Source organism: Bos javanicus, chromosome 5, assembly GCF_032452875.1.
Source record: "Bos javanicus breed banteng chromosome 5, ARS-OSU_banteng_1.0, whole genome shotgun sequence".
NCBI lineage: Eukaryota > Metazoa > Chordata > Mammalia > Artiodactyla > Bovidae > Bos > Bos javanicus.
The window spans coordinates 93176654-93200461 of record NC_083872.1 but is presented as its reverse complement, the minus strand read 5'-3'; positions in this window follow the sequence as shown (position 1 = coordinate 93200461).

Sequence of the window (23808 nt, the reverse complement as noted above, 5' to 3'; positions counted from 1 at the left end):
ACACATGAATCCTTCAAATATCTGAAGATGGACATATTGACTCTTCCTTAACCACTTCTAGCTAAACACTATCTTTTCCTTATGCTATTAACCTCCAAATAAATGTGGAAAATAAGTTTAAATTAACTTTTTTCATATTTCGGTAAAGAATCATAGAGTGAATATGACTTCCAGTGAATTTCTGATATAAAGTCATGATTATGATTAAATGGGTAACATATCTTGCAAATAAATATTGAAAATTTCAATCTATAGACTTCAAATTTTTAATGCTTTATTTTGTGTGCTTTTACCAAGTTTCCATATTTTTTGTCAAAGTAAGGCAGTTCTTTGAACTAGAGTTAGTAAAAGACTATATAAACTATAATTGCAGTTGTCTCCCTCTCATGGATATGTGAATAGAATTCACCCCTTATTCCCTGTCTCATCTCTTCCCATATATATGCATATATATATATGTGTGTATGTGTTTACTATGTACACTTTATAACCTTGGTTTCCTGTATTGTAACATATTTCATTCACCCATTTATGGTTTAAAAATGTTAGTATTCTACACATTAAACTTGAGGAAGAAAAGGGGGAGAAAAGACTTTCAAGATTTTTCCACTATAGGAAAAAAATTCTCATTGCTAGTTACTTGTTTTAATAATTTTAGCCAAGACAATCCAGATATTAACTGTACATTTTTATAACATCATGATAAAACAAAGATCTAGAAAGTTTATGTGAACAGCTAAAATTTTTTTTAAGTATTATCTTTGTGAAATATTAGAAATCTAATTTGGTAATAACATTCTATATATTGTCCATGAAATTTTTCATTTGTGTTATGAAAGGTGATTATATGAAGGCAACAGGACAAAGAAATGCTCTTGGATTGGAAGGATTAATATGGTTTAAAAGTCTTTACTACCCAAAGGAATCTACAGATTTAATGCAATCCCTATCAAAATACCAAGGACATTTTTCACAGAAGTAGAACAAATAATCCTAAAACTCATATGGAACAATAAGATTCTGAATTGCTAAACCAATTTTGAGGAAAAAGAACAAAGTTGAAGGTATAACCATCCCAGACTTCAGATTACAAAGTAATGAAACAGCATGGTCTTGGCACAAAAACAGACACATAGATAAATGAAACAGAGTAGATAGTCCAGAAATGAAACACACCTATGCTCAATCCATGGCAAGGAAGGCAAGAATGTACAGTGAAGGAAAGACAGCATCTTCAATAACTGGTGCTGGCAAAACTGGATAGAATGTGAGATAAGGAGATTAGAACATTTCCTCACATAATATTTATATAAATAAACTCAATATGGTTTAAAAATCTAAGTATGACACCAGAAAGGATAAAAGTCCCAGAAGAGAACACAGGTAGAACACACTTTGACATAAATCAGAGTAATATTTTTTTGGATCTCCTAGGCCAAAATAAATAAAAGCAAAAATTAAAAAAAAAAAAAAAAAAGAGGGGACCTAATTAAACGTAAAAGCTTTGCACAGCAAAGGAAACCATCTACAGAACAAAATGACAGCCTGCAGAATAGGAGAAAATACAATGTGACCAACAAGAGGTTGATACACAAATAGCTCATTACAACTTAATACCAAAAAATCAAACAACTCAATTAAACAATGGACAGAAAAACCTGAAAAAAAATTTTTATTTCCACAGACAACATAGAGATGACAGGCACATGAAAAAATGCTACTAAATGTCTACCAATAGATGAATGGATGAAGAAGATGTGATATACACACACATACCCCACACACAATGCAACATTGTTCAGCCATAAAAAAGAATGAAATAATGCCATCTGAAGCAATATGGATGAACCTAGAGCTTAGCATCGGAGAAGGTGATGGCACCCCACTCCAGTACTCTTGCCTGGAAAATCCCATGGACGGAGGAGCCCGGGAGGCTGCAGTCCATGGGGTCGCTCAGAGTTGGACAGGACTGAAGCGACTTAGCAGCAGCAGCAGAGCTTAGCATACTAGATCAGACAAAGACAAATGTCATATGATAGCACTTTATGTAGAATGTGGAAAAAATGATAAAAATGAACTTGTTTACAAAACAAAAACAGACTCACAAACACAGAAAATAACTTAACTTGCCAAAAGGGAAAGATGGGGGAGGGGGGATGAATTGGGAATTTGGGATTAACAGATACATACTTTATATATATGAAAAATGAAAGTGTTAGTTGCTCAGTTGTGTCTGACACCCTACAACCCCATGGATTCCAGCCCACCAAGCTCCCCTGTCCATGGTATTTCCTGGGCAAGAATATTGAAATGAGTTGCCATTTCCTTCTTCAGAGTATTTTCTCAACCCAGAGATGGAAACTGCATCTCCTGCCTTTCCTGCTTGGGAGGTGGATTCTTTACTACCGAGCTACCTGGGAAGTCCCCCACCCCCATCCTGCCACCGCACACACAGTTAAATCACTGTTATACACCTGAAACTAATACAACATTGCAAATCAACTATACCTCAATTAAAAAAACATGTTTAACAATTATTAGAGAAATGCAAGTCAAATTCACAATGGAGTATCACCTCACAATTTTCAAAGTGGCTATCATCAAAAAGTCTACAATTAAAAATGTTGGAGAGGAGGTAGAAAAAGGGAAACCCTTGTATACTGTTGGTTTGAATGCAAGTTGGTGCAGCCACTATGAAAAATAGTAGTCAAAAAACTAAAAAATGAACTACCATATGATCCAGCAATTTGACTGCTGGTATATATCAGGAAAAACAAAAAGGCTAATTTAAAAAGATATACACACCCCACAATAGCCAGTACATGGAAGCAACCCAAGTTCCTGTCCATCAATGGAGGAATGGGCAAAGAAAATGTAGTATATATAGACTAGAACATTACTTAGCCATAAAAAATGAAACGTTGCCATTTGTAGCAGTGTAGGCAGATGTAGAAAATATTATGCTTAGTGAAATTTCAGAAAGAAATATCAGTTATATCACTATAATATCATTTATATGTGGAATCTGAAAAATAATACAAATTAATTTATATGCAAAACAGAAACAGACTCACAAACATGGAAAACAAACTTGTGGTTACCAAAAAGGAAAGGAGAGGAGGAAGGAGAAATTAGGGTTAGGGAATTAACATTCCATGTTTATATGATGTATAAAATATCTAAGTAACAAGGATATACTGTATAGCACAGATAATTATAGCCATTATCTTGTACTAATTTATAACAGATTATAATCTGCAAAATACTGAATCACCATGATATACACCTGAAAATAATATAATGCTGCAAATCAACTATATCTAAATACAAAACAAAACAACAGAAAATTGTTGTAAATTAAAAAAAAACAGAAATCAAGAGTTACACGTTTGTCGAGAGTTTAAAAAAATAAGTTTTTTCCTCATTTATTGTTAATATTTTCAAAAACAGAATAATTGGGAAAACTATCAACAGTAAAAGAGGAACTGACCAAGTCCATGTGAATGAAACAATTTGTAAACAAATAAATTTAAAACTCTTTATGGCATTTGAGTTTAGGCCTCTTTCTGGTTTTTAGACTAGAGGATAGTTACTACAAAATTCATATCTGCATAAGTATAAATGAGCTAGACTCTACTAATCTTTTTGGCCATGCAGCATTCAAGATCTTAGTTCCAGTTACCCAGCCAGTGATTAAACCTGTGCCCCTTGCATTGGGAATGTGGAGTTTTAATTACTGGACCACTGGGAAGTCCCTAGACTATACTAATTTAAAAGGAGTTTATTCTTGCACTCTTGACCATATCTACTTTTTCAAATTCTTTTATGAGTGTTACTTAACTACACTGATTGGATTACGAGTGGACACATATCTCAAACTGAGCAATGGTATTTTTGCTGATGTTTTCAAAAATGAAACTATTTTCTCCACGAGATAGCTAGAGCAGTAAGCAGCCATCAACAGCACAACATGGAGAGAGTCTGCCTTAAAATCAAGCCAATAGACTGAAAAGCATCATTCGATGACAGATGAAAGAGTAAGTAACCTGATGACATTATTTGAACTATTAGATCTTAAAGGTTTTTAATTTATCAGACAAAGAAGCTAATACACTTGTTTTTGTTTTTCTCCTGCTATGTTTGCTTTCGGTCATGTGCACTGAAGTAGTCCTGACTTTTACACATACTATATATTTAGTGCATGTTTCAACTCCTTATATAAAATAGAATAAAAAAAGACTATGAGCCTTTCTGCTGCCTTTGGGTTTCATTTTGAAGAACTATGGTATGAAGAACATAGGTATACCTATGGGTATAGCCCTCCAAATGCTTCAAATAGTCACTTACACATAGAAAATATATTCATTTTGTAAATTAGGTAACCAGGAATCAGTAGCCATCCTCTCAAATAAATTAAATTGGTTAGATGTCTCTGTTCAGTATCTTCTGAGAGGGCCATGTCTCTCTTAAGAACCTACCAATCTATGTCCTTAAGGTCTCCTATTTTTCTGTGAATCTGCCAGTCTCCCTTATCTCACTTTAAATGATTCTTGTCTCATTTATGCCTACGCAGACGTGTAACTCAGGCTTTTATTTTAATTTCACTCAACTCTCTCACACAAGGCACATACACATAACAAGCTTTTAATAGTGTGGAGTGACAAAATGTGGTTTGCACTGCAGCCAGTGAATTATCACCATCACCTTTTCCCAGTATGTCAGAACTTACATATTGTTCAGATTTTGCTTCCGTTCTTGCTTTTTCATCTTTTTCTGTCTTTTTTCCTTTCTTTTAGGCTCTCTGCCTTTCCTAATTTCTATTCATTTCATCTGCAAGGTAGTTTGACATCCCCTTTTCCCCTCTATTCCTAAATCTTGTTTCAAAAGCTTCACCTTTCTTAGTAAACTCATTATCAGGCTGTTTGTCCAATAACTGCCTCCCTGCTAAGCTCTCAAAGTAACTTTTTTGTCCCAATTGTAACATACATTTTAAAGCACTCCAGTATTCTCTCCTGGAGAATTCCACAGACAGAGAAGCCTGGGGGGCTACAGCCCACGGGGTCAAAAAGAATTGGCCACAACTGAGCGGATACTTTATAAAAATGCTGAAATTATAAACATGTAGCATTTCTTTCAGTCTGCATATAACTCACCTCTCATTTCTCATAGCAAGTAAGTATTTTAAACAAATTGTTCAGGAGATAAAGTCAATCTGTTAACTAATGAAAGGAAGAAATGTTACCCACAATTAGCAAACACGTGACATTTCACCCTGGGCAACCAACTAATATCTGGTGGTAAGAGAAGCCCGAGTCTAGTCAATATTTGAGTTATGTTCCAATTCGTTTATGATCAAGAACAGAAATTTAAAAGTGCATTGATTAATATGTAAATAGGAAACTTGTTTGGGGAAAGAGGAAAAATGCAGTTGCTGACAGAATCAAAATCTTGCCTTATCTTCCAGAATTGTTTACTGGAAAACAAGACTGCTTTTTAACATAAAAAATAAATGGCCTGAATAAAGACGCTTACTCCTTGGAAGGAAAGTTATGACCAACCTAGATAGCATATTCAAAAGCATAGACATTACTTTGCCAACAAAGTTCCATCTAGTCAAGGCTATGGTTTTTCCAGTGGTCATGTATGGATGTGAGAGTTGGACTGTGAAGAAGGCTGAGCGCCAAAGAATTGATGCTTTTGAACTGTGGTGTTGGAGAAGACTCTTGAGAGTCCCTTAGACTGCAAGGAGATCAAACCAGTCCATTCTAAAGATCAGCCCTGGGTGTTCTTTGGAAGGACTGATGCTAAAGCTGAAACTCCAATACTTTGGCCACCTCATGCGAAGAGTTGACTCATTGGAAAAGACTGACTGGGAGGGACTGGGGGCAGGAGGAGAAGGGGACAACAGAGGATGAGATGGCTGGATGGCATCACCAACTTGATGGAAATGAGTTTCAGTGAACTCCCAGAGTTAGTGATGGACAGGGAGGCCTGGTGTGCTGCAATTCATGGGGTCGCAAAGAGTGAGACACAACTGAGAGACTGAACTGAACTGAACTGGCCTGAATAAATAGTATAGGGAATTAAGCAAGTCTCTCATTTGGCTGATTTTTAGTGTTACCATTCCATAACCAAAACTGAGTTCATTTTTGAAAAACATCAACATAGTGCTTCAGTAATGCTTTCTGGTGCTATCTGTAAATGTATACCAGCAGAATTGTTCTGGGAGTAGCAAACCCACACATGGGTGAGATGACAGTATTGTCAAGGGTTTGTAAAAACTGTGTGTCTCTCCTGTAATACACACTACTTTCGCCATGAACTGAACATGATGCCAACATGTCTCCCTTTCCAAAAAGTGAGAGAACTGAGATAGTATCCAGAAAGTGAAAATGTTAGTTGCTCAGTTGTGTCTGACTCTTTGTAATCCCATGGACTGTAGCCCACCAGGCTTCTCTGTCCATGGAATTCTCCAGGTAAGAATATTGGAATGGGTAGACATTCCCTTCTCCAAGGTATCTTCCCCACTCAGGGATTGAACCTGGGCATCCTGCATTGCAGGCAAATTCTTTACCATCTGAGCCACCAGGGAAGCCCAGAAGATGTTCTGAATTTCATGGGACATGAATCTGAGCTAATTATGCCCTCCCTGAAACTTACTCACACAGACTATTACCCCATTCCAACTGTTTTCTCTGAGCTGAGTTACTTTTTTTTGAGTCATTATTATTATTATTATTTCATGGACTACTCTAAATTCTATTCAAAGTGTTAACTCAAGTTCTTATGTCTGATGCCTACTGAGGCCAAACAAACTGAAAGGTCGGAATTTAGAGGAGAAAGGTTTATTGCAGGGCCATGCAAGGAGACTGGTGGCTCTCTCCTTAAAAGCCCCAAACTCCCCACAGAGTTTCAGCAGAGCACTTTGAAAAGCTAGGTGAGGGAAGGGGTGGTCCAAGGATCTGTGATCAGTTTGTGCACAATTCATGATTGGCTGATAGTGAAGTAGCAAAGGTGGTGTCACAAGGGTTAACATTATATGTCCTTAGGCTCCAGAGGCATGGGGCTATGGGCTTATGGTCATCAAGTAGTTAACTTCCTCTACTTTTTGGAGTGGGGGAGGTTTGTTAACATCTGCGAAAGGACTCAGGAAATGTGCATCAAGTACTATTAATATAGGAGCTTCAGAGAGAAGCTAAAGCAGAGGATATGGGGGAAGTCCTGTTTACCTTCCCGCACCTCAAGGCACATGGGGTCCTGCTAAGTTACAAAAGTAGCCACTGAATTATTTAAACCTTGCAGACCAGTGACTAGAAAATGATTTGATAGTATAAGTCTGTAGGAATCTCTTTTACGGGACCAAGGTAGAATGAAAGGAATTGCCCCAGCAATTGGGGCAACATACTACGGTAACAATTACAGAAGAAATTTCCTTCAAGTTTAAAACCAAACAGGTGGAAGCTGTCAAGACACACCAGCGAAGAATCTGAGAAGCTAATTCCAGCTCAATCTTTTCTTTTAATGTCCCTTTGCCCACACGATCTTATTTCTGCCTGATCCACTGTTGTGTAAGGTACTGAACACAGCTGTGGATCAATGAAGTCATTTACAGATCCCCCTCGTGAGTAAGATAAATGATGGATTAATCTAAATTCCCTGGGGCCTTTATTTTTGGAGCGTATCCTAATGGTAACTGAAATCCCTTACTGGAGCTTCCTCAAATTGTTGCCTTCTCTTCTCCTCCTTCCTAAATTTAAGGTTTTTTGTTGTTAACATTTTATTATTGCTTCCAAGTTAGTCCAATAATACAAGAGCATGAACACTGGTTTCTACATCTAGTCATGGATCTTTCCTACTACAAAGACAAAAGGTACTTTCTTTTATCACGTAGTTGCCAATGCTAAAATAATCCCACATATCATTTATCTTTGAGAATTATGGGAGGCACAACTCAATTCCAGCACTTGATGTCATTAATATTGATGCTGAAGACCAAGAGAGAAATAAACTAAGGACAGAAAAACTTCAGAGAATTAGCCTTAATTTTTTTTTTGTCCTGAACTTTGGGGCAGTCATGATAAAGATGAAATTATACTAATAAAGTATGACTGCTAGTTTGGGTGTCTTCATTTCTCCTTAGCTCTAACATAATCAATGAATCATCATTTTCATGCTGGTGGTAGCACCTGGTTAAGTGTTTTACATGTATTATTTTGAGGAGAGAATGGCAACCCACTCTAGTATTCTCGCCTGGAGAATCCCCATGGACAGAGGAGCCTGGCAGACTTCAGTCCATGGGGTCACAAACAGTCAGACACTACTGAGCAACTAAGCACATGGCATGTATTCAATGCTCAGAATAGCTACAGAATACTAAAGTCCCCATTTTATAGATGAAGAACTGTGGCTTAAAATAAACTTATCCAAGGTCCTACAGTCAATGGAAGATAACAATTGACTGCCTTGGAAAATAACATTTGAAACATATGCACTATCTATGCTCAACACAAAGAGCTTCTTCCCTGGTGGCTCAGCAATAAAGAATCCACCTGCAATGCAGGACTCGGTTTTGATCTGAAAGATCCCCTGGAGAAGGAAATGGCAACCCACTCCAGCATTCTTGCCTGAGAAATCCCATGGTAAAAAGAGCCTGGTGGGCTACAGCCCATGGGCTCATAGACTGACTTGACATAAGTCAAGACACTACTTAGTGACTCATCAACAATGCTCAACACAAAAGTCTTTTATCTCATTTTTTATACATACAAAAATATGGGACTTTTTACCCTCAGAGTTAATTAACAACTTTTTTTCTTCCACAGAATCAGTCCTCTGCCTTCCAATGAAACTACTCCTTTTATGTGGGTTCTCTTTTGAGTACTTCACATGACCACTTTCTTGATGCTATTCTATTTTGTGTATTCAGGTCTCTAAGTGCATCTTAGAAGATACATTGTATGATGTCTAAGTTACTAAGAACTGAGTCTAACAGAATGGAGCTATCTTATAGGAGTGAATAAAGGATATGTTCCTAGAAGTATCACAACACTCAAAATGAATAATCAGAACAATTTTGACAATCTGGGGTCTATTGTTCTAGCAGTGGATACCTTTTAAAATGTTAATACCTAGTGAACTCTTGGTTATCCTTTTTGTTATACAGAAGGTCATTTTACCAACATATCTTTAGAAAATTCTTACTTCCTGGTACGTGCTGTCTTTGCCTCTGTAGCAATTTAATATGGCTCAATCCTTGAGGTTTTCATAAAGTTGACCTAGAACATACAATTCTGTGAAATACTAGGTGTATCTTTTAAAGATTTGGTGATCTTTAATGTGGTATTCATTGTATATATAGCCTATGATGATCACTTTTTGGTCTTTGTGGTTCTTATAAAGATACTCATTATTTAGAACCCAGTTACTTTAGAGATTGTGTTTTATTGCTCCTCACTGTTACAATTAAGTGAATTAGTTACTAACGGTTATATAATCACTGAAATCTCAGTAAAAGAGAAATAAGACTTTCCACACTCCATTTTTTGTATGTGTTTGTGCAGTTCTCCTTGGTGATGAAACTATACAGTTGAGCTCTTTGAACTGGAGACAAAATCAGAATTTTTTGGTGAGTTATTACAGTTATATTAGAAAGAATATTTGATTTTTTAAAATTTATTTTGATGGCAGGAAAAGAAAATGGTTAGAAATAAGTTCATATTTACATTATGTTTAAGTATCTGATTCATTCTGCTGTATTTTAAAAAATCAGTGAATTACTATGCTTTACTTTATAAACATTTACTACATATTTTAAAGTCTTGCAAAAAACCTTTGAAAATTTAGGAGCCTCAAAATTAATTATGATTATTATTGGCATAATGAGTACTGAGTAATATACACAAACTAGATTCAAAATATGGCTAGGGAAATATGTACTAGTAATAAAATACTTAGCATTATACTGGAAAGTATTTGGAAAATTACAAAGAAATTTTAGTTTTGCACTATACATTGATTATATCAAGACAATAGGATAATCAAAATTCCTTACATATCTCTGAAAAAAAAAAAAAACCCTATAGAAATTTGCCCACCTCTCCTATTCTACTTAAAGTTACATTTTTCAGGAAATCAAGACAAATTTAATATTGAGAAGGGTCTGAATGATGTCTAAGAACTTATCTGATTCTTATGTATAAAGAATAATCTGCTTACAGTTTTGAATTCTGAGATTATCTTCTCAAGTTTATTTAATCTAATTAAGTGTAGTATTATTTTTAAGCTGAATTCTCCTAGCCACATTTTCCTATGCATTCTGAGAGGATAAAAGCAAATATTTGCCTTAGATATTTGGTTAATTGCGAAAAGACTGCACCTGGTGTCCGAATTATTCACATGCTTGCCAAATCTTCCATTCTTCCTTTGATTGGTAGCCCTGACCCTAGGCTGTGACTTCGGAACACACTTGGACTGGAATTAACTCACTTGGGCACTATTCTGTCCAGTTTCCCTTCAGCTTGTAAATTTATTCTACATAGTTTAGTTCTATCTGCTTTCATAGTTTAGTTCTCTTCGTATTATTGGCAAGAATTATTTTTTATTGGAAATTTTAGAAAGAAAACTAAAGAATTATTTGAAAATGGCAGAACCCATAGTGAGAAAAAATTACCAGTATTAAAAAATATTCACTTGAGTATTATCAATTTTGTGTGTGTGTGACCCACTGTGGATATATTATATTACATGCACACACAGGTATAGGAATAGGGTATTACTTCCAATCTTTGTCTTTAAGGAATTGTCGTGAACTTTGCTCCAAAGTGAGCATAGATAATACTCATGTCATAAGCCTGCACAGATCTTTATTTCCTGTCCTCCTTGGTTCCACTATGCATGCTCTCACTTTTCTCCCTTAATGCTGGTCAACACCCTACAGAAACGGGAGAGAGAAAGGTCACTCTCATGTATGAAAAGAGGGTCCTACGGTTAATACAGAAAATTCACAGTATCTGTTTGCTGCTGATCAAAGTTTGGATTTAAATTTTTCACTGTATATGTATTGAACTGTTACATCTATTAGTGTTTTAGCATTTTTATTTATTACTACATAAACCCCTGGAGTCTATGATAGATGTGTCTTTTAATGCTGTGGCTTCTCAAACACTAAGCACTACAAATCACCCAGTACTATTGCTAACATGTAGATTGTGATTCAGGAGGTCTAGGATTTATCCTAATAGTCCGCATTTCTAACAAGGAGATGTCAATGCTGATGGTCCCAGCATACATTCTGAGTAGCAAGATCATAAGCACATCAACACAGCTCTTTCCAGCTGTTACCAGAGAGTATCTTTTCTGTGCTTCCTGTGGTAAGGGAGCAAACGTGTGCATTTTCATGTGCATGGGTATAAGGGATGCAAGTAAGAAAATGATGTTTTACCCTGGTTTATGACTTCTGAAGTAAGTGCCAGCATAAAATGTTTTGACTTATTGTTCAAAAAGTCATTTACCCATGAACCAACTTCTTTGGCTAAAGCAGATTATGCTCAGTCATTCAGTCATGTCTGACTTCTTGCAATCCCATGGACTGTAGCCCACCAGGATTCTCTGTCCATGGGGATTCTTCCAGGCAAGAATACTGGAGTGCGTTGTCATGCCCTCCAACAGGGGATCTTCCTGACCCAGGGATCACATCTATATCTCTGTCTTCTACACTGGCAGGAAGGTTCTTTACCACTAGTGCCACCCAGGAGGCCCATTTTAGAGCCATACTACTAAAAAGTAATTAACTGATAAGCAATTTCTGATGTCTTGATTTTATTGATTTATGTATTTTGAATGCTACTTAAAAATGAACTACTTTTTCATTATGAAATAAAACTAGATCTGGCATTTTTAAAAAAGACACTATATTGCCTTTCTTGATATATAATACTATCTCTAAGTATTACTAGAACTTGTAGTTCAGGTCAGAGATTTACATCAGTTTATAGTATCAGGAATTTAGAAAATATTAAGACATGAGCATTTCTGGATCATATATGAACTGATAAGAATGAGCCTGATCTCAACTAGCAAATGGCCAAGTGGAATGAAAACTTCTAGTAATTCTTCTTGACTTCTAAAGTCAAGAAGGAAGATGACTCCTCAGAGAGTAAATAATTGGTAAATATGTACTGGATATACTACTACTTATGCAAGGCTTTCTGATAAAGTGTGACTCTTAAGGTGATTCCATTTAAAACTGAAAAGAAATTGAAAGTGAGAATGGTTGCAGGTAAGATTCAAGGTCTGGGGCCAAAGCACAAGATTCCTACACTACTGAGCTGGCAGCCCATCTGCAATCACCATGTAAAACAAAGAGCTATAACTAGTGATTATTTTTATTTACATATAGATCATACTGATTAGATGAGGTTTCCATTTATTCTTCTTTATTTCCATCTGACTATCATTTACTCTCAAGATTAAGTAAGAAATTTATTGAACTGTAACATCAAAAACTTATTATTAAATTGCTACTTATTATATATCTATATTTACATATTTACATGTATCTTACCTAAATCTGCAACCAAAGCCTACAGTAGCTTTGTATAACTCTGCACCATTAATTTCTTCAGAGTGACATTCTGATGTGAGCTGAACAGATGGAATTGCAGGATTGTTCTAGCAAATTTATCATAAAAAATGCATCCGACACCTGTGTAATTTGCCTAATCATTTTCCTAATAAGCTCCCACCATTAATTATGCACGATTTCCACAATGCAATCAAGATAAAAGTAAATCTGATGACTTAATACCCTTCAAAATAATTGGTTCACCCAACACAAGGCCTCCTTTGCTTTCCATAGCCATTTTAGTTAATTAGGAAAAGGGTGCGCCCTGCTGGAGTCAGCAGAACGGAGGCTGATCGCTTGGTGGGAGGTAGACCTGCTGGGTTTTTGGGCAGGAGTCAAGGATATTAACTCGTGAAAGAAGAGAAGAGCGTTTTGCCCCTTCCTCTTCTCTTCATCCCTTCCTCCACCCGCCACCCTGCAACTTCCCTGCCTCCGCCGCCCCCCTCAACCCCACCCCAGTAGCAAACAGATGCGATTAGTGTTCTTCAGCCATCAGAAAACTGACTGCAGGACTCTGCGGGTCTAATGAGAATCAACTTTTCCGAGTCTGCTGTCTTGCGGTGCAGTCCACCTGTCACATCGTTAGGTGCAGCGTGTGCCTTGAATTCACTTTGCTAAATGAGATTTACAGGCCCCAGTGAGACCCGTCCTGCAGCATCCCTGCTTCAATTAGCTAAAGATTAATTGTCTGAGAAAGGGAATGAAAGTTTTACTTCAACTGACCTGAAAAAAAAAATAAAAAAAGAGTAAAAAAAAAAAAGTATGGTTCAGGTATTCCGTATAGGCCTGAGGCAGTGTGGAAAAACGTGATAATTTAAAGGTGCTGCAAATTTCCTACACCTCGCCTGGATGAATGAAATTAACTAGCACTAAAAGCTGTCAAATTAAAGGTTGACTTCCAGATATTAGCACCTTAAATGTCACCGAATCTTCTCTTTCGTACTTTCTTTTTTCTTTCAATTTTTTTTTTTTTTTTGGCAAACATTCACATCAGCACACCTGCACATGCACACAAACATTTTCTTACTGCTGTTCCTGCTAACTGCTTGTTCGTGCCCAGCCTCGAGTTACTCGCTATAAATCTTTGATGTAACCATGGCTACAGAACAACTGGCAATTACAAAATTTCCTCCATTTTAATGTTACACTAATTATGTTTGAATACGTTTCAATGGAGATGAAGAGTTGGAGGTGAGAAAAGCTCCTGGAAGAAGGGCAGAAGGGAAGATTCTCTGTTTCCATCTGCCACACGTTCCCTGCGCTATCAGACACGCTGCCTGCAAGGGGAGGTATATTGCGCAGTAGCTCTGGTTTCTTAATTTCTAAATATGAATGAAATTATGGAACTTCAAAACTTTAACATTCTGGGGAATGCCCTAAAATAAATAGACAATTTCTTTCTTTTTTTTTTTTTTTTTAGCATTGTGGAATATGCAGTGCTTTATTAGGATGTAGTTAGGGAATATGAGCATTTCTATGTGTAGCTGAAACTTATTTTTAATTAATAAATAGGAAAAACATTTTCACACTCCTAATTTTTAACATAAGGACAGGCACTGGTAACTTCAGCTGGCTAAAATGTTAGATGCATCATAGAATATAGGCGGGAAGGAGGAGCATATGAGCATACCTCTTCCTTGGGGGCAGAGATTATCTGCGGGCTCTAATTCTTCAGTTCACTTTTAACATATTTTAACTGATCATAATTTGTTTATCCCAATTTAAATCTGTAGGTTATAGCATGTGATTTTTTTTAATAAAAAAAAATTCACAAAATACAAACATTTTTTTTGTTTGTTTTTGCCTGGGGAAAATCTTTAGCAAGACAAAGCACAGAAATAAGGTAATACTAAATATTTTAGCACAAGGGAACAGTAAGAAAATAGAATTGACATACCTTTACTTTGAACAGGAGTTCCCTGTCACCCACATTGAGACAAAAAAGCAAGAAGAAAAAAATGGTCTGATCGAATTTAAAAATATTATTGAATTATTTTAGGAATATCACAGACTATTGGAAATATGCATTTGAATTCTCTATCATTAACAATGTCCCTCATACTAAGTGAATGTTTTTCTGAGTTATTAACAATACTATGAAGGATGATGATTTAAAAGTTATCTAAAAACACTGTTCTTTTTCTATTTTGAGTTGTACTTATGTTTATGTTTCATAAACATATGTTTAATATGTATATATTTTATCAGTACAATTATGCAAATGAACTTGCAAATGCATATGTATATGTATTTAAATAGGTATTTTAAAATTTAAATTTAATTGTTTTCCTTAATAGGGTACAGATCCAGAAAGTTCCAAGATCTTATTCCAAGATTTCTCTCCTCATTATATAAAATAAGAACAAAACCTGGAAAATTCTGTATATGGCTACTTTGAGTCATAAACTTCTGATGGCTATAAGCTTTTCTTTGCCTATGGAACTTTAACAATTGAAGGTTCTCCCCACCTTAAACCAAATAGGTAAGACCTGATCAAATAGGAAGAGAGATAGAAATACTTCTCAGAGCAAAATTATGTTATCTTTTCACGTTATTAGAATTGTAGGCTATGTTCTTAAAGTAACTCTTTGCAAAAGGATGCTTCATACTGGTTACCATTTTGACAGATATTTGCATATTTACTTAGTTTAGCCTTTAGAACTGTGATTTAAAAGAAAGGTGTTACAGTCTTTGTATCCTCTTCTATTTCTCTAAAGGCCCACATAATAAGCAACCTGCACTAAACAATTAACTACACTCCCGACTCCGTTCTAAATACCTTTATAAATATTACATCATTCAATACTTACCATAATCTTATAAATTAAGTTTTATTATTTTTCTACATTTTCTGATGAGTAAAATTGAGTTACAGATTTTAAGTAACTTGTTCAAGGGCACCAATGTGAAAACAAGAGTAGGACTCAAACTACCACCCACCACATTGTATAGCCTATGTCACTTTGGCATGACAAAACTCACATCTATTAATTATTGTTTAAAATTGATACTATACCTGTTTCCATGGTAGTTAGAAAAAAGTGATAACATTTAAATGATTTCTAGCTTATAGATTTGGATCTAAACTAATGGCTGTATATGAGTGTGCATGTGTTTGTGTGTCTGGGGGGTGGGTGGGGATAAATGGGGAGGCTAGGGTGCTTATATGTGATTAACCATATAGATAAACTGATATATAATTGGATCTTGGGTGCCATAGTTATGATGTAGCATCCATGGTTAAGAGAACTTATGAGTTTAATTTTGATTTGTTTATGAGCTTAAGTTTGATTCAGCTTGTGTCTCCAAAATATATTTCAGTATAACATACACAGGTCCAACCTTGTAAAATATCAAAAACAATATAAACAAAACTATATAATCTTTCTGAAGAAGCACAGAAGAATTCTGAATATTTTAAACGTGTCCATTTTTCTTGATTATAGTATATTGCATACAATTCTGATTAAAATCTTAGTAAAGATTATTTGGGTCTTGGCAAATAATTCTAGAGCGCATCTGGAAAATTAACTTAATGAGGCCAGCCATTAGCATTTTGAAAAAAGAGTAAAAATAAAAGACTTTCTCTACTAGATAATAAATCATACAAAACTATAATAATAAGAAGATATTAATTATAAGGGATTGGCATAAAGATCAAAAGGAGAAAATAGTTCAGAAGCAGAAAACCACGTATATAAAATTGTACAGATAAAGAAGATTCAACATTCTTTAGGGAGTAGAAATATAAATAAATCAATACATGGTGATGTGACAGTTGATTAGAGACAATAATTTTATATCTGTACTAATATAGATTTCATATTTTTGAATAAATAAATCGACATAAGTAAAGGAAAAGAACTGATTTTGTCCTAGTGAAGAATTTTTAAGCATAGAAATTATGTAAGAGATAGTATAGGAAAAAAAAAAAGGATAAATCAAACTGCTCAAAAGCTGAATCTCTGTATCTTATCAAATAAATAAAAATAAAGCTGGAATTAATGTTTTAAATCTATATGATTGAAGAAATCTTAAAGTTATAAATGAAGCTGAAAACAACTATGAAAGGAAAACTGAGGAAAGGACACAAACAGGCAATTCACAAAGAATGAGGCAGTAATTAAAGTTGTAAAAATCATGTTAAACATAAAAGTTAAAATACTGAAACCTCCAGAATGGAATATAAAGAAAATGCCAATGCCAAAAGATGATTATTTAAAAATAAGTATTATAAATGATGTTTTTAGGAGTAAAAAATTATTTCATTTTGCAGAAGTTTGGCAAAAACAATTAAGGTTTTAAAATCATTCATAAACTTCTACTATACAGAACAGTCTTGCTTCAATCATGCTTTCATGATAATTTAATCAGTGTCTCTCCACAAGACTGAAAAGAGAAATAATCTAAGTATACACCAGAGAGGAGAACTGTTATATAAACATTACTCATCAATTTAAAAATAACATTTTGAAGAGCATGTAATGCATAAGGGAAAGCTCAGAATTGTCTTCAGTCAGTCAGTTCAGTCACTCAGTTGTGTCCGACTCTTTGTGACCCCATGAACAGCAGCATGCCAGGCCTCCCTGTCCATCACCAACTCCCAGAGCTTGCTCAGACTCTTGTCCATTGAGTTGGTGATGCCATCCAACCATCTCATCCTCTGTCGTCCCCTTCTCCTCCTGCCCTCAATCCCTCCCAGCATCAGGGTTTTTTCCAATGAGTCAGCTCTTTGCATCAGGTGGACAAAGTATTGGAGTTTCAGCTTCAACATCAGTCCTTCCAATGAACACCCAGGATTGATCTCCTTTCGGATGGCCTGGTTGGATCTCCTTGCAGTCCAAGGGACTCTCAGGAGTCTTCTCCAACACCACAGTTCAAAAGCAGCAATTCATCTGCGCTCAGCTTTCTTTTTAGTCCAACTCTCACATCCATTACATGACGACTAAAAAAAATCATAGTCTTGACTAGAGGGACCTTTGTTGGCAAAGTAATGTCTCTGCTTTTCAATATGCTGTCTAGGTTGGTCATAACTTTCCTTCCAAGGAGTAAGCATCTTTTAATTTCATGGCTGCAGTCACCATCTGCAGTGATTTTGGAGTCCAGAAAAATAAAGTCTGCCACTGTTTCCACTGTTTACCCATCTATTCCCCATGAAATGATGGGACCAGATGCCATGATCTTCGTTTTCTGAATGTTGAGCTTTAAGCCAACTTTTTCACTCTCCTCTTTCACTTTCATCAAGAGGCTCCTTAGTTCTTCTTCACTTTCTGCCATAAGGGTGGTGTCATCTGCATATCTGAGGTTACTGATATTTCTCCTAGCAATCTTGATTCCAGCTTGTGTTGAAGAGATACCCCACGTCCAAGGCAAGAGAAACCCAAGTAAGATGGTAGGTGTTGTGAAGGGCATCAGAGGGCAGACACACTGAAACTATAATCACAGAAAACTAGTCAATCTAATCACACAGAGCACAGCCTTGTCTAACTCAATGAAATTAAGCCATGCCATGTGGGGCCACCCAAGACGGGTGGGTCATGGTGGAGAGGTCTGACAGAATGTGGTCCACTGGAGAAGGGAATGGCAAACCACTTCAATATTCTTGCCTTGAGAACCCCATGAACAGTATGAAAAGGCAAAAAGTTAGGACACTGAAAGATGAACTCCCCAGGTCGGTAGGTGCCCAATATTCTATTGGAGATCAGTAGAGAAATAACTCCAGAAAGAATGAAGGGATGGACCCAAAGCAAAAACAACACACAGTTGTGGATGGGACTGGTAATAGAAGCAAGGTTCAATGCTTTAAAGAACAATATTGCATAGGAACCTGGAATGTCAGTTCCATGAATCAAGGCAAATTGGAAGTGGTCAAACAGGAGATGACAAGAGTGAATATTGACATTCTAGGAATCAGCGAACTAAGATGGGCTGGAATGGGAGAATTTAACTCAGATGACCATTATATCTACTACGGTGGGCAGGAATCCCATAGAAGAAATGGAGTAGCCATCAGTCAACAAAAAAGTCTGAAATGCAGAATTGTCTTAAAAGTAATGAAAGTGAAGTCACTCTGTTGTGTCCGACTCTTTGAAACCCATGAACTGTAGCCTACCAGGCTCCTCTATCCATGGGATTTTCCAAGCAAGAATACTGGAGTGGGTTGCCATTTCCTTCTCTAGGAGATCTTCCCGACCCACGGATTGAACCCGGGTCTCCCGCATTGTAGGCAGACGCTTTACCGTCTGAGCCACAAGAAACCAAAAACCATGTAACTTAAATGCATGGACTAGTCTGCATGTAAATAAAACAGACAAAAATGCTTTAACAATATAGTATAGGGTTAAGATTTGAAAATATTCTAGGTTTGGAATCTAACTCCGACACTTCAACTATATGTCTTTGGAAGGTTACTTACTCTATTTTATCCCAGTTTTTACAAACTGATAATAATCCTACCTTATAGTTTTATGGGATTTAAAAGAGGTTAATGACGTGTTTAGCACTGGAGTAAGCACTAAGAAAGAGTGCAGAGAGTGTTATTAGCTAGGTACTAAGAAAGAGTACAGTGTGTGTTCTTAGCTATTATTATCTCTAGATGGTGGTACAGATAGTATTATGAATATTTTTCTCTTTTAAATACATATGAGATATTTTTACAATAAAATTTTGATGGGCTTATTTTTAAAATTTATTTAAAGAAAATATGAATCTACTACTCAAAAGTAAACATAAAATCATGACTGAGGAATAATGTGTTTAGATAAAAATTCTTTCTTTTTTCATTAAATCCTTTTTCTATTAACTCTAACTCTATTATATATGATTATCTTATTCATTCATTCATCCCACAAATAATTATTTAATGTACTAGGTGCCAGGCAATAGTCTAACTTCTGGGAACACAGTGAACAAAATGTTTCCCTTTTATTACACAGTTTATATTTTGTTGGAGGAGACAAGGAATTAAGAAAAAAAGAAACTTCAAATGCCAATAAATACTAAAGAGAATAACAAAGAAGTGGAAAACAAGTTTTTATAATAACTGAAGTAAAGACCTGATGAGACATTTTATTGATGCTTAACTTGTCAAATTAAGAAAATAAAACTGCCCAACTGTCCAAAGGACATAATTAAAACTATAAAGCAAAAAGTTAATGTACTGGTATATTAAAAGTATACTATGAAATTTAAAACACACAAAAGACCTGAATGGCCAAAGCACTCTTTAGAAAAATAAAGAAACCAAAAAAAAAAAAAAAACGAAGCTGGAGGAATCAGGTTCCTTGAGTTCAGACTATACTATAAGGCTACCTCATCAAAACAGCATGCCACTGACCCAAAAATGGACATACAGCTCAATGGAACAGATACAAAGTCTGGAAATAAACCCATTCATCTATGACCAAATAACTACAACAAAGGAGGCAAGACTATACAATGGAGAAAAGACAGTCTCTTCAATAAGTGATGCTGGGAAAACAGGACAGCTACAGGTAAAAAAATGAAATTAGAACATTCTCTAAATGTTTAAAGTTTTCTAAAAACTTAAAATGGATTAAAGACCTAAATTTAAAACCAGATACCATAAAATTCCTAGAGGAAAACAAACATAGGCAAGACACTCTTCGACATAAATGGTAGCAATATCTTTTCTGATCTCTCCCCTAGAGTAATGGAAACAAAAGCAAAAGTAAACAAATGAGAGTGAATTAAACTTAAAGGCTTTGGCACAGTAAAAGAAACCATAAACAAAGCAAAAAGATGACCTGCAGAATGGGAGAAAATATTTCCAAACAATACAACAAACATGGTATTAATTTCTATACAAACAGCTCATATAGCTCAATATCGAAAAATAACCCAATCAAAACTTGGACAGAAGATCTAAATAGAACTTTCACTGAAGAAGATATACAGATGTCCAAAGGCACATGAAAAGATGCTCAATTTCACTAATTGTTAGAGAAATGCAAATCAAAAATACAATGGCATTATTATTTCACACCAAAATGGTCATCATCAAAAAGTCTACAAATTAATGCTGGAGAGGGTATGGAGGGAAAAAGGAAGCCTCTTACACACTGTTGGTAGGAATATAAATTGGTGAGGCTACTATGGAAAACAGTATGGTGGTGCTGGTGCTCAGTCGTGTTCAACACGGTGACCCCATGGACTGGAGCCCACCAGGCTCCTCTGTCCATGGAATTCTCCAGACAAGAATACTGGAGTGGGTTGCCATTTCCTACTCCATAGAGGTTACTTAAAACAAAATTAGAGCTACCGTATAATTATTCAGTCTAACTCCTGGGCATATATCTGGAAAACCGTAATTCAAAAAGATGGATTCATTTTGATATTTGGCAAAGCTAATACAATTATGTAAAGTTTAAAAATAAAATAAAATTAAAAAAAAAAAAAAGATACATGCATCCCAGTGTTCACTGTAGCACTATCTACAATAGTGGTGTTGAAGACTCTTGAGAGTCCCTTAGACTGCAAAGAGATCAAATCAGTCAATCCTAAAGGAAATTAATCCTGAATATTCATTAGAAGGGCTGATGCTGAAGCTCCAATACTTAGGCCAACTGATGTGAAGAGCTGACTCGTTAGAAAAGGCCCTGATGCTGGGAAAGACTGAAGGCAGGAGGAGAAGGGGATGACAGAGGGCGAGATGCTTAATCGCTGATTAAATGGACATGAGTTTGAGCAAGCTCCAGGGGATGTGAAGGACAGGGAAGCCTGGAATGCTGCAGTCCATGGGGTCTCAAATAGTCAGACATGACTGAGTGACTGAACAACAACAACATCTACAATAGCCAATGAATGCAAGCAACCTAAATATCCATGGAAGGATGAATGGGTAAAGAAGATGTGATATTACATTTTGGGATGATGATGGAGTATTACTTAGCCATAAAAAGAATGAAATAATGCCATTTGCAGCAACCATGGATGGACCTAGAGGTTATTACACTAAGTGAAGAAAGCCAGACAAAGAAAAATATCATAAGATATTGCATGTATATGGAATCTAAAAGGAAAAAAGAGACAGAAATGAATTTACTTCCAAAAAAGAAAGACAGTCACAGACACAGAAACCAAACTTATGGTTACAAAAGTGGGGTGTGAGGAGGGATAAATTAGAAGGCTGGGATTAAAATATACATACTACTACATATAAAATAGATAACCAATAAGGACCTACAGTATATGGCACAGGGAAATATATTCAATACTGTGTAATAATCTATAATCAAAAAGAATCTAAAATAAATGTTTAAATATATATATATATATATATATATATAAATATGAAACTGAACTGCTGTGCTATACACCTGAGCCTTACATATAACCAATCAACTATATGTTAACAAAAATTAAAATAAACATAAATAAATAATATAAAGTTAAAAGAGGATCTAACTATAACATATTTCTGAGTCTATAGGCAGGAAATATTTTAGTTGATTTAAATATGATTTTAAATATAGTTTTTACAAGTTTAGTTTTTTAAAGATTTTTTTATGTGAACCATTTTTAAAGTCTTTATTGAATCTTGTCACAATATTGCTTATGTTTTATGTTTTTTGGTATTTTGGCCATGAGGCATGTGGGATCCCAGCTCCCCAACCAGAGACTGCACCTGCACCCCATGCCCTGGAAAGCAAAGTCTTCACCACTGGACCACCAGGGACGTGCCTACAAATTTATTATACCAAACTTTTAAATGCCTTTTGTTGTTTTCATGTAGCTTCAGATAGATTAGTTTATCACACACATCATGATAGCAACAATAATCAGTAATATGTATGGAACAGTTAAAATCAGCCAGGATATGCTGCTGCTGCTAAGTCACTTCAGTTGTGTCTGACTGTGTGCAACCCCAGAGATGGCAGTCCACCAGGCTCCCCTGTCCCTGGGATTTTCCAGGCAAGAACACTGGAGTGGGTTGCCTTTTCCTTCTCCAATGCATGAAAATGAAAAGTGAAAGTGAAGTCGCTTAGTCGTATCCGACTCCTATAGACCCCATGGACTGCAGCCTACCAGGCTCCTCCATCCATGGGATTTTCCAGGCAACAGTACTGCAGTGGGGTGCCATTGCCTTCTCCCAGGATATGCTAAGTAATCTTTAAGAAACACTATGAGACTGTGGCTAGTATTATGCCTACTTTACAGAAGGGGAAACAAACAGATACAATCTTTCTTTCCAAAACCATCAGTTGCTAAGTGATGGAGTTATTAGAATCAGGTGGCTGGATGGCATCACTGACTCGATGGACGTGAGTCCCAGTGAACTCCAGGAGTTGGTGATGGACAGGGAGGCCTGGCGTGCTGCAATTCATGGGGTTGCAAAGTGTCAGACACAACTGAGCAACTGATCTGATCTGATATCCATTATCAATTTCAGTTTCTTACTATATAGGCTATACTGCTTTGGGTTTGGGCATCTGTACATATATGAAACATTTTAAATCTAACTTAAAGCGTTCCCTAATCATTTTTAATTTCAAAAATTAAAACATTAAATCAGTTATTTGAAAAAATATTAGTAGATCCAGCTGAAATATAATAATTAATTGGTTCATTGACTTTAGACATGCATAAGAGTTTGAAATAACTTAAGTGTTAGTTCATTCAACCTAATACACAACCTTTAAGAAGAATTCTTGAGACTGCAGCTTTTAAAGGGAGAGAAAATTGAGAAGCTACATGTTTTACTATATTAGTACATAATATATTATTTACTAACATATCCTAGGTATTTTATATGTATTAAATAGATTATATGGCAGGGGATAAATAAACCAATTAAATAGTTCTTAAATTAATAAGTAAGTCTGATTAATTATAATAGTGTCATGATAACAATGAATTTTAAAATGTTTACATTAATTAAGTTCTCACTGTGTGCCAGCAGTAAAATTTTTCAAAGTTGGCATGCATTTTTTCAAATTCACAACTCCATGAAGTATTCAGTATTGACCAATATGCAAATTGATGCATTAAAATTTTAAATATGCTCAACTCCTCCCAACTGCTTAACCTACAGTCAGAATTTAACAATCATATCTGCCTAGTAATAAAACTTCTATACTGACATCTACTTCCAGAGATGTGACATCATTATCCAAGTAATTTTAACTATTTATATTTACTTTTCCAGTATGGAAGTTTTCATACAA